The sequence below is a fragment of the Cicer arietinum genome, chromosome 2, assembly GCF_000331145.2.
Source record: "Cicer arietinum cultivar CDC Frontier isolate Library 1 chromosome 2, Cicar.CDCFrontier_v2.0, whole genome shotgun sequence".
Classification (NCBI taxonomy): domain Eukaryota; kingdom Viridiplantae; phylum Streptophyta; class Magnoliopsida; order Fabales; family Fabaceae; genus Cicer; species Cicer arietinum.
The window spans coordinates 41923259-41936577 of record NC_021161.2 but is presented as its reverse complement, the minus strand read 5'-3'; the positions used below and the strand labels follow the sequence as shown (position 1 = coordinate 41936577).

The 13319-nt window shown below is 31.4% G+C and overlaps 1 pseudogene; it reads left to right on the top strand.

Annotated features, from left to right (window-relative positions):
• Window positions 1–5697: 5697 nt before the first annotated feature.
• LOC101510114 (protein FAR1-RELATED SEQUENCE 5-like) lies at window positions 5698–7889 on the top strand (annotated as a pseudogene).
• Window positions 7890–13319: the final 5430 nt, after the last annotated feature.

Genomic DNA, 13319 nt, shown 5'->3' with positions numbered 1-13319 from the left:
TATATATATATATATATAACCAAACCAACAAATATCTAGCAACTCTTACACACATCACTTCACTCACATCTCAAACTATTTTCATAAAAATATCTACTTTCGTTGCAACTCAATTGACAGATAAATTTTCAGCAACGAGTGATATTTTTAACAAAATTAAATTTTTCGTAACGTAAATAAATTATTCTCTGACAAATAGTTTTAATCGGATTTCTAAAAATATATTTTTGGCATTTAACTCACAGAATACCAAAAACTAGGCTAGAAGTCTAAGAAATTCAACATAAAATACCTTAAAATTGTATAATTTAGGATTTAAAATTAAGGGTCTTACAAATTGCTTCTAGTTGTAAACTGTTGAGAATTCATGGACATGTTCTCAATCAAAGCCCTTGCCACTTCTGGGGTCTTATCGACAAGTGCTCCCCCACTAGCAGCATCCAAAATGCTTCTATCCATAGGCAACAAGTCTTCATAAAAATATTGGATGAACAATTGTTCAGAAATCTGGTGATGAGGACAGCTTGACACTAATTTCTTGAATCTCTCTCAATACTCATGTAATGATTCCCTGTCAATTTTCTTGATGCCACATATTTCTTTTCTGATTGAAGCAGCTTGTGAGGCAGGGGATAATTTTTCTAGAAACAATATCTTGAGATCATTCCAACTTGTAACAGAACCTGGTTGGAGGTAATATAACTAGTCTTTGGCAGCATCTTAGAGTGCAAATGGGAAGGCTCTCAACTTAATATGGTCTTCTGTGACTCCTTGAGGCTTCATGGTAGAACACACAACATGGAATTCCTTTAAGTGTTTGTGGGGATCCTCACCTGCAAAACCATTAAACTTTGGAAGCAAGTGTATTAAACCAGATTTAAGTTCATATGATACACTAACTTCAGGATATGTGATATACAATGCATTATAATTGACATTAGGTGCAACAAGTTGTCTTAAGGTTTTATTATTTGCATCAGCCATATTTTGCAGCAAGTTGTCACTTTCACTATCTGACTCTGACTCATTAACACTAGCATCTCTACTAAGTCTACGGCGTAAATGAAATGTCCTATCTATTTTAGGTTCAAAGGAATGAAGATTCACAGAACTAGCCCTAGTCATGCATCATCATAACAATTCTGAAAATTCCAACAATGTCCCTATGGCTAAAATTGAAGTGAAAAATAAAAAACTCTACCAAATAAAATATAAAAATACCACAAAAAATTTCTAAAAATGAAATAAAGGCAACGACAATTTTTTTGGAATTTTTGGAGAATATGAAAAATTCAAAAAATTAAAAAAATGGTCTAAACGAAGGAATTTGGGATTTTGACCGACATTTCTTGTAAAAGCCCCTTATACAAGAAATTTTATTCCTTGATTTTTTTCTGATTTTCTGGCAAAATTTCAAAGCAATCCGAGACAGACGCGTGAAAACATGATTTTTATCGGTTAATATTGTTATCAGAGAGTCCCCGGCAACGGCGCCAATTTGATCCGTTGTCGCACACGAGTCAAATACAATTAATAAAATATAAATAGAGGTAATAACTCGAATCGTTTCGCAAGGACTTCTGATATAATAATAATAACCGAATTGAAAGTTGAAATTAAAAAGAGGATTTTTTAGATTTTTTATTTAACAGATGAGCAAAACGATTAATCCACTTATTCGAGTTTCAGACCTATCACATATTCTATTAATGAGTTTAATTTCTAATTTGTGATTCTATTCTTATTTGACTATAGAATTGATCAAACAAGCATAATCAATTGTATGTGAATTTAGTTTCTTTTATTGGATTAAGCATCACAATCATCAAAATATTACAATTAATGATCAAGTGTCGCAAAATTATAATTCAATTAAATTAGAAATCGCAACCAAATTATGTCGAATAAATTTAATTGATCATATTAAGATTCAAATTATGCAATCAAAATATTCAAATAAACAAGAATATAATCATGAATCAAAATTGACAGTGTAACTGAATCTCAAGGTGTTGATGAAACTCTGAACTCGTGAATTAATCTTATAAAATTAGTCTTCTATGTAATCAAAATAAAAACTATTTATTTCTTAGCAATCTGAATTCTAATTTTTCCGTCCATAGAAAAGAAACAAAACTGTCAATATATAATACTTGATATTGGGCTTTAGGGTTTAAAAACAAGTGACCCGCTATTTAAAATTATTACAAAAGTCCATATTACAAAATGTGCAACTTAGACACAGTAAAGTTCGGAATTGGTCTTTTCTTGCAACACAAAAGTTGTAGTTCTGATATTTAGCTTTCCAATGTCTGCTTGTATGTGCCAATCCAATATCCAGAGCTCAAGTTATGGCCTACAGAGCGAACAAGAGTCAAAATAAAAATAATAAAATTATAATTCAAATTCAACCCAAAATTTAGAAACAAGTTAAAAATATTAATTTAAGCTATAAAGAGCTTTTAAAATACCAAACTAAAAAGCTAGAAACATGTGCCCAAATACTATCATTAAAGTGCATGTTTTGTTACTTATTTGCAAAACTTGTGCGCACCTATACTCTCCCAACATCATGTTATGATTGAGTGATTTAGATAGGATTTTCCATGGTTACGTTTTATTTGAAAGTGAAAAACAAAAGTATAATTTTCTGGTTGAGTTAAGAATTTCATATTAATTATTTGAAACTAAAATAATGAGTTTACTTAGAACCAAAAAATATATATATAATGAGTTTACTTCATCATCTAATTATATACAATAGTAATTCTAGTTCAAAATTAAAAAATATGAAGAACAAAAAAGGAGAAAAAAATACAAATAAATAATACACAATATTTGATCATGGGTTCGACCAACACGCTTTTTGGTTTTTCTTATATAAAAGAAACTCATTTTGGTCCCTTTTTTGTTGAAGTGATAAATTCTTTTTATCGTTTTTGTTCTTTTTTGTTTGAATCTTTACTATATTTCTACTTGTTCTTTTTAAAAATATATTTATATAATACTATTTGTTTTTTAGTTCACTATGTCAAAAAAACATTTTATCATGCTTATTTTTTTCTTTCGTGATATTTTTAAGTGTTATTGTTGTTGATGCTATTAAAATTAGACGACGTTTTATAAAATTTATTAAATACTATTATAAGTTACCACATTTTATAATGCTTATTATAAAATTCAAATAGAATATATTATAATTTTTTTAAATGATATAAAAAAATGATATAATTGAAAAATATCTCTTAAAAAAAGTCATTTATTGGAAATAGTTGAATTAATTACATACAATAATGCCTAAAACTCAACCATTAATAATTACCTTTGATAAGAATTAAGATAATTCAACTAAAAATCTAAAAAAACCTAGCTTTCAAAATTCGCATGAATACATCCTACTACCAAAACTCAGCTCCCGTCTGCGATTAACCATAATGTCTTTTATAGGTCTAAACGATTATATTACCCTCACAAATATTTCCAATTTTTCAAATTTGTCTACGACTTCTTAAAAAAAAATAAAATATTCGTCTATTGCACAAAATTTCAAATGTATTAAAAAAACTCAAATTAAAATTTTTGTAATATAAAAATATTATGAAAAACGCTAACTTTGTCTTTTTTTTTTTGGAAAACATATCTTTTCTATTTTAAAAAACACGAATTTAGCTTTCTTTTTAAAGTTATGGTTTTGAGAAATTTTTCTAAAATGTTTATCAGTTATAAAAAAATATCAACAAAAATGAATAAAATATTTTTCCATAAATTCAAAGTTTCAGTTTTACAGACTACCGTGTTTTATTGAATTTTTTAGAATACAAAAGTATTTTAAAAAACTCAAGTTTTGAATTTTTCATCACAGCTTTGTGTTTCTGAAATTTAAATTAAAGGTTCGTTGATGGTAATTTTTTGGTTTTTAATTCTAAAAATTTTAAAAACTAAAATCAGTTTCAATTTTAGTATTTAATTTTGAATTTTTTAGTTTTAAATTTCAATTCTCAATTGGATTTCAGTTTTTAGTTTATTCGAATTGAATTACTCTTTTTACTTTATTTTATTATGAATTCACTATATATAAAAAAATATTAATATGTAAAAAAAGTTAAAAATTGCAGTTCTGAAAAAAAAATCCATTATACAATATTTTTGTTTTTTATTTTTTATTTTTTTAAAAAGCTACATTTGGTAATTTGATAAAAATGTGGGAGCAGAGCTATCATTGTTGGGGTTTATGATAAAAAAAATTGCTATCCTAACCCATGTGCATGGTGTGGTCCAAACAATAGATGTTATGCTCCCTACATTGTTCCTTTCATTTACTTGAATCAATTGGACATCTTGAGTGTCTATGGTAGAAATAGACTTGAATGAGAGAAGGCCACTTTTTTATTCAAAGCCATCATAGTCATAAACTACAATTTTGGTCACCTACTCAGCAGATTGTTGTTGTTTTAATTATTGATTTAACAAAAAAAACCTAAAATAATTTATAACTCATCCAAACATCAATTATTTTAATTCATGACAATAACTTTATTGTTAACTGTGTGACTGAGTATATGTTAATGATTGTGTGATGTGTCAGTCTCTCTTCCACATATGTATCTGAATAAATAAAAATCATAAAAACAGTAAATTAAAGAAATAAATATTAAAATATCACTAATTTCAACTTCTTAATTTTATTCTTCTGTCTAACCCTAAATTTCTTCCTTTATTTCTTAAAAATTCAAATTATTAAAATAAAACCTAATTCACATACTAAAACATGAGAAAGCTCCAAAACACCAAACAACAAGCTCAACAGGGTAACACTATTGTTGAATTCCCTGATAGCGCATTTGATGAAACACAGAAAAATGCTCATGAACACAGAGTTCATATCTCCTCCATTTTTTAGCCTCCATTTCTTGTCAAGTTTGTTTTTTAGATGAGCGATACGTGGCAACTAAAATTTCAATGGTTGAGATTTTATCAAATACAAAAAATCAGTTTTAATTAATTAAAATAAAAACATAAAAACACATTAGAAACATAAAACCCCTTTTCCTTCCTCCCTTCGCTGCCCCTCCCATCGCACGTTCTCCTTTCGTCCTCGTGTGGCTTGCCTCTCTGTCTCTTCGTCGTGCCGGCGTTGCTCCATTGTGGTATCGCTGCAACATTCTGCACTGCTACATCACCGTCGCACCGTTGCAGCACCGTCGCTCCACTAAAATATTACTACAGGTCTTTGTTCAAATAATTTCTTCTCTTTTGATCTTACAAATTCTTATTAATTTTGCCAAATCTTTTACAACTATTTTATCATGTATTTTTTATTTTGCCAAAACTTTTACAAGTTCTTGCTAATGTTTTCAAAGACAATATGTCGTTGCCATGAAAATAGAAAGGAAAATTGATTCAATCAAATTGATTTTGTACTGGAATTGAGCAATTTGGTTCTGTACTGGAATTATGTCGCCTCTCTGTCTCTTCGTCGTGCCGGCGTCGCTCCACCGCAGCACTGCCACACAGTTGCAGCATCACCACTCCACTGCAATATTACTACAAGTGTTTGTTTAAATAATCTCTTCTCTTTTGATCTTACAAGTCATTGTTGTTGATTTTGTCGAATCTTTTACAATATTTTATCGTGTCTTTTTATTTCTATAGTTCTTCCCCTGTGGTTCTCATTACATCAACATGTTTACAAAATAATATTAATATGATAACTCCATTCATTCTCAGAAAACATGAATCCATCATCAAATCCACTAGTTGACTGTGTAGATAAATGGGTGAACAATATCCATGACAAAATTGTGCCAGAAAGTAATGACAATAGCCAACCACACATGGAAATGAAGTTTGAATCTGAGGCAACGGCTTGTGAATTTTATAATGAATACAGTAAAAGAATTGGATTTGGTATTCGTCGAGAATGTGCAAATAAAAGCAAAAAAGACGGGATTTTGACTTCGAGAAGATTCACATGCTTCAAAGAGGGTATTCGAGGTGTTGACAAACGAGGTCACCCAGTAGGAGAGCATAGAGCATAAACTAGAACAGGATGTAAAGCATGTATGGTTATTTCACTTGATCGAAAGATTGGGAAATATAAAATTGTTGACTTTGTAGCTCAACATAACCACCTTCTTCAACCGCTAGAGTATGTTCATATGATTCGTTCTCATCGACACATATCTGAGGTACAAGCATCACAAATCGTATTGGCAGATGAGTCTGGATTGAGACCAAAAGATTTTCATGAATATATGTCCAAGCAAGTCGGTGGAATAGAGACTGTTGGTTTTACAAGACAAGACCTTAAGAATTATCTTCGAACCAAAAGGAAGCAATCACTAAAGTATGGTGACGTGGGTGCATTATTAATGTATTTCAAACAAGAAAGTGAAAATCCCTCATTCTTTTATGAATTTCAAATGGATGTTGATGAACAAATAACAAATATATTTTGGGCAGATGCACAAATGATAAATGATTATGGATACTTTGGAGATGTCATCGCTTTTGACACTACATACAAGACAAATAAGGATTATCGATCATTGGGAGTTTTTGTTGGACTTAATAATCACAGGCAAACAATCATTTTTGGGGCCGCATTGCTATATGATGAAACGATTCCTTCTTTTCGGTGGCTATTTGAAACTTTTCTCAAAGCAATGGGTGGAGAAAAGCCAAAAACCATTCTAACAGATCAAGATGTTGCAATGGCTAAGGCTATTTCTTTAGTTGTTCCAGAAACATTTCATGGATTGTGCACTTGGCATATAAGACAAAATGCTCTAAGGCATGTAAATCATCTATATCAAAAAAGTTCACAATTTTGCTTAGAGTTTGAAGCATGCATAGATCTACATGAAGAAGAGGCTGAATTTTTGAATGCATGGAATTCTTTACTTGTTGAGCATAATGTTTCAAAAGATTCGTGGCTACATATGATTTTTCAATTGAAGGAAAACTGGGCATGGACTTATCTTCGAAAAACATTCACTGCAGGTATGAGATCTACTCAATTAAGCGAGAGCTTTAATGCTGACTTGAAAAACCATTTAAAATCATATTTAAATTTAGTACAATTTTTTACACACTTTAAAAGGGTTGTAAATGGAAAACGAAACAATGAGTTAGAAGCTGATTTTGAGTCAAGACATAAATGACCTAGATTGAAAATGAAGAAGGCTCGTATGCTTGAACAAGCCGGAAATGTTTACACTCCAAAAAATTTTGAGGAATTTCAAGAGGAATATCAAGACACTTGCATAAAGGATTTGAAAGAAGGTTTGTATGTTGTTACAAATTATGATAACACAAAAGAGAGGATAGTTCCTATGGATCAAAAAGTTGCTTGTGATTTTCGTAAATTTGAGACACATCGCATCTTATGCAATCATGCTTTGAAAGTTTTAGATGCCATAAATATTAAGTTAATTCCCCAACATTATATATTAAAGCTATGGACAAGATATGCAAGGTTGGGAAGTAACCAAGATTGGAAAGTGAAACATGTTGAATTGGACATAAAAGCCCATTTCATGAAGCGATACAATGAATTTTGTCCTCGAATGATTAAATTGACCAACAGAGCTTCAGAATCTCATGAAACTTATGTATTTTTGTCCAAAGTTTATAAAGAGTCCAATAAAATAATTGATGATATGTTGGCAAAAATTTATGTGAATGAGGAATCAAGTAGAATGATTCATGTATCCATATCAATTGCAAATGATGAAATTGACAACAACTTGGACACTCTTGGTTGTGCAAAAGGCATAAAGAAGCGAGATCGTTCACGTCAGAATAAAAAACGACCTAAGTCTTGGGTTGAGAAATTATCTAGGAAGAGAAATAGATCCTCACAAAAACAAAATCGCAAGAAAATTTAGTGCAATTGTTACCGGTAAGTTTTTTATCAATGTATACAATTTTTTTAACAATATTCTTTATCTGACTTCTCTTATAATGTGCAGCAACCATTAGATAGGAACCAATTTTTAAGTGAAGTTGACACTAGAATTCAACATCAAGCTACAGCTCAAATGACACAATCAAGCCAAGTTGATAATGGAATTCAACATTAAGCTACAACTCAAATGACACAATCAAGCCAAGTTGATAATGGAATTCAACATCAAGCTACAACTCAAATGACACAATCAAGACAATCAAGCCAAGTTGACAATGGAATTCAACATCAAACTACAACTCAAATAACACAATTAAGTCAAGTTGACGCATTAAGACTTCACAATTTCTTTTAAACAATTTTTATGAGACTTTTGTTAGGCGGCATGTTCTATACATTAATATTTTGTTAGGAGGCAATTTTATGTTCAATCACTTTGTGTTAGTTTGAAAAATCTTGTGTTATGCAGTACAAAACTCAGAAATATCATAGTTAAAGGAATATCAATTTCAAATTTTAATTACAATTGTTAACATAAATTATGCAATTACAAACTAGTTAGTTGCTAGCTAGTTGCTGCTTGCTATTACAAACTTTTGAGCTAGTTGTTGCTTGCTATTACAAACTTTTGAGCTAGTTGCTGCTTGCTATTACAAACTTTTGAGCTAGTTGCTGCTTCCTATTACAAACTAGTTGTTGCTTGCTATTACAAACTTTTGAGTGATTAGGAGCTTCAAACCAGCCTTTGATGGCAAACCAAAGTATTTCTCTTTTAAAACCACATCATCTTGGCAAGACCAAGTCATTCCTCGAGGAGAGTTGCTGCACTGTCTCACATCTCAACCCCTGCAGCACAATTAAATAAATAAATATCATTTCCATGGATTTTCCAAGTTAAGGATGTGATTTTCCTTCACCATTGAGCTTTGGAGATGAATCCACCAATTTGAATTCACCAGGAATTCTTCAACCCATTCCAAGGACAAGGCAGCCTATGAAACCCTTTTAAAAATCCCAACCTGATGTTTCATGCTTCCCAATTCTCTTATCAGCGAGAAAACAGTGTCATTAAGAACCAATTTCAAAAGCATCATCATTTCAAACAAAGCACATAAAGGAATATTAATTTCAAATTTCAATTACAATTGTTAACATAAATTCTGCCATACAATTGTCTACATAAATTGCGCAATACAAAATTCAAGTTTCTATACTAGTTCAATCCTCTAGTGAAGCCTATTTTCTCAAATTTGGAGACAAAATAAGCAAGATTAGCTTCTGTGAGCCAAGAGGGCAAGGTGTCAGGGATGTTTGGATTAATTCCAATTCCATACTCTCCCTTTGGAAATTATGGAGGACCAATTTTTTAAGTTATGATATTTTTCATCACATATGCAGTGCCAACCTCAACTGTTTGAGTTTTCCAAATTGTTATGATATTGTTCCTGTCACACAGATAAAAAACAATTAAGATATTAAGAACTACCATTATAGTAATTTCTCACTTCATTTCACAAACTTAACCATATCTTTTAAACCAAAATGATTTCTTGTGAATGAAACTATGACAATTCACAAATTTTCAATTTGGTTTGTTAACTATTGATCACAATTTTATTAGATTTTTTTGGTGCGATTAGGTCTTTCATTTTTTTCAAACTGATTGAATCAAAATGCTACAAATTGGTTGAAACAAAGAACCTGTAAAAATAAAAATGATAGCCTAGCAAGTCGTGGCAGCGAAGGCGTGGCAGCGAAGGTGAGACAACGAGAACAAAGACCTGTAGCGGTGTTGTAACAATTAAAACGGTAATACTGAGTGTCGAACTTAAGGATTGTGTTTTACTATTGAATTATATTTAGTTACTAAAATTGAACAAAAAGTTCTCAAGTTGATTGAAATAATATTTAAAATTGATAGCAGTAGTAAAATTGATCCTTTATAAATTGAGAAAAATGTCAGGGATGAGTTTCACTTCGAATCCTACCTTGGTGTCTGATTTGATCCTAGTTATTGAATTCCTTTATTGAATTATTACCGAATTCTCTTTATTATTCTTGCCCTAATGTCTTAGTGACAGAACCTTTAATTCCAAAGTAACCCCTAATTCCTTAGTAGATTTAAGATTAGAAATAAGCATCATCGTATAGAAATTCTCTTGTAAATTATTGCTTTGCAACTAATTTAATTGGTTTCATGATCTGCACCTATGTCTAGACTACAAATTCATGAATTTCTCATCTATGGCATTCGTAAAGTCCACTTTCGTTTCAAAATACAAATCGTAGAACATTTTAGTGTTGATCAAGCAATAAAAAGCATTAAGCACAGAGATGAGAAAAATAATTCAATAAACTCATTCATATAACTAGAAATCAAATCATAAAAATAAGGGTTTCATCTTGTTACACTCATCCCTAACAAATAGGGTTTAATTACTCATGACAGAGATAAAAGAGATAGAGATTAGAGAAGAATTACAAGAAGGATTCATGAATGATTCTTGATAAAACTGCTCCAATGATGTTAGAAACAGTCTTCTTTGAGTTTCTATGCTAGAGCACAAGTCTCCCAACTTCCCAATAGTGAAAAAGATCCCTAAAACAGTGAAAAATTGCATTTTTATGGTTGTTGATGCGTGTCGCGCGCCCCAGGCGCGTCTGGACAGTGTTACTGGTCCGGAAATGCGCCTCAGTCGTAGAAAATGCGTTTCAGGCGCGTCTAGACAATACAGAATGGCTGGAAACGCGCCTCAGGAGCGGCTAGCGCGCTTCAGGCGCACAGCATCTACTGTCTCACATATATTGCATTTTTCTCCTCTTTCGAGTTTGAATTTGGTTCCGGTGTCTTCATAAAGGTTGTAGCTATGGATCGTAGCTTTCATTTGCACTTGGTTTGACTCCAATTGGATATCTACAACTCCATATATGGCTAAAATGCTCTACATAGGTCATGTTGATTTCTCACCAAAATTCAGCACTGCACTAAAACAAAGTAACAATGCAAAACTCCGAAAAATCTCTACTTAATCAAGAAAATAAGAACATAAACATTTTATTAAATCAAATAAATAAAATTAACAAAATATATCAAATAACTCCTTAATTTAACTAATTATTGAAGATAAATAAGACTAAAATAGTGGGAAAACATGCATATGATGAAGAGTCATCACAACCCCAAACTTAATCTACTGTTTGTCCTCAAGCAACAATTAATTTCAGATTTGGTACAGTTAAAGCAAACTTAAATGCAATTTCTCAAATCAAATCAAACTCAATTTTCAAAGTTCCAGCTACTACAAAACATTCATCATGCTTCATGGTTGCTTACAAAAAAAAAACAACACAATTTGTACACTTTAGCATTCATTCATCAAGTTCAACTCTCTCTTTACACAATCTCACCAAAATTCTCTCAAGTGTTTAGAAAGGGTTATGAATTTATCACTCAAATCCTAGAATATGCATCACGCTACCATAGGCTTGAAAAAATTTTAGTTAGCAATCACAATGCAGTAAACACATACATTTTTCGAGGACTTTCGGGTTGTAATGGGGCTTAGGTAAGGGTAGGGCATTTTGGGATAGTAGGCTTTACTACTTGGAGTTAAGCATACATTTCCAAATTATTCAACCATTTTTTATTTTTCTTCACCTTTTCATTCTGGAGATTCTCAAACATTGACAAAAAAACCAAAGTACACAAACTGTTTTTTTTTCTTCTTATTTTTTTTCTTTTTCTTCTTTTTTTTCTCTTTTTCTTTTTGTGAGAATCACCACCCCAAACTTAAAAGGTTGCTATCCTACGAGCAACCCCAAAACTTAGAATTTTACCAAGACAAGACAAAAATTTCTTACCTAACTCTAAGTAAGGTGGTGTAATTAAAGTCAGGTGATTGGTTTGTAATGTGGCTAGTGACCGAAAGAAAATGGCGAGACTCAAAGGGCTAGCAAAGGATAACATTTTCATAGGGTAGTTAGAAAGACTCAAACGACCAAATAAAATTGCCTCAATGTATGCATAAATTACAAGTGATGCAAGTCAGAATTAGTGCAAGTTCTGAAGAGATAACACATGTCTGGATAATCACACAACAAAGAATTATAGTGTTTAGGCCCAAGAACTCACAGCTAGGATGATAAGAAAGAGTAGAACTATCTAAATGATGTCAAACATGTCACTATAAAATTTATTTAGTTTTTATTTTTTATTTTTTATTTTTAAAAATGGCAAGTGAGACTTCGACAACCAAGAAGTAATCAACAATGAATGCATTAGTGAAAATTATTGAATTGAGCAATGATATGAGCAAAGAAATAGAGTTTAAATTTTTAAATCCCAAACAGAAAACTTAAGACCAATTGCAAGTTGTTAATAATTCTTCATCGTAGTTCACGTTTACACACAATTAGAAAGAAACAAATTCAAATAACAAAAATAAGATTGCAAAAAATAAAAGTTACCTTTACCTGTGGGTTGCCTCCCACGAAGCGCTTCTTTAAAGTCATTAGTTTGACGCCTCAACTATTATCAAGGTGGCATATATGACAGGAAGAACATATCATCATTCATCTTCTTTTTGTTTGGCAGCGAAGGCGTGGCAGCAAAGGTGAGACAACGAGAACAAAGACCTGTAGCGGTGTTGTAACGGTGCAGCGGTGATGTAGCGGTGCAGTGTGTTGTAGCAGTATGACAATATTGCAGTGGAGCAGCAGCGGTGTGGTGGTGCTATGCAGTGGAGCAGCGGTGTGGTGGTGCTATGCAGTGGAGCAGCAGTGCGGTGGTGTTGTACCTGCGATGGGAGGGGCGACGAAGGAAGGAAAAGGGGTTTTATGTTTCTGATGTCATTTTATGTTTTTATTTTAATTAATTAAAACTGATTTTTTGTATTTGATAAAATCTCAACCACTGAAATTTTAGTTGCCACGTGTCGCTCATCTAAAAAATAAACTTGACAAGAAATGGAGGCTAAAAAATGGAAGAGATCTGAACTCATGAACACAACCCATTATTTGATGTCTTTTAAGGTTGTTTTAGTTTCAGGGTAACACACTACTCAAAGAAAATGTTCTTTTTAAATTATTTTAAAAAAAGTTTTTAAATATTTAAAAAATAAGTCATTAATTTATTATTAATTTAATAATAGAATGCAGTAACAATGAAGCACTGAAGACCTTCACAGCGACGGTTAGTTAAACTCAAACAAGTTAACGTTGGTCGGGTGGTAGAGCTCCAACGACTCGTTTTGGTCGATGGCGAAGCTCCAGCAACCCATAGATCAACTGTAGCCAACCACCACCAACAACCTCCAATTATTATTATTATTATTATTATTATTATTATTATTATTATTATTATTATTATTATTATTATTATTATTATTATTATTATTATTATTATTATTAT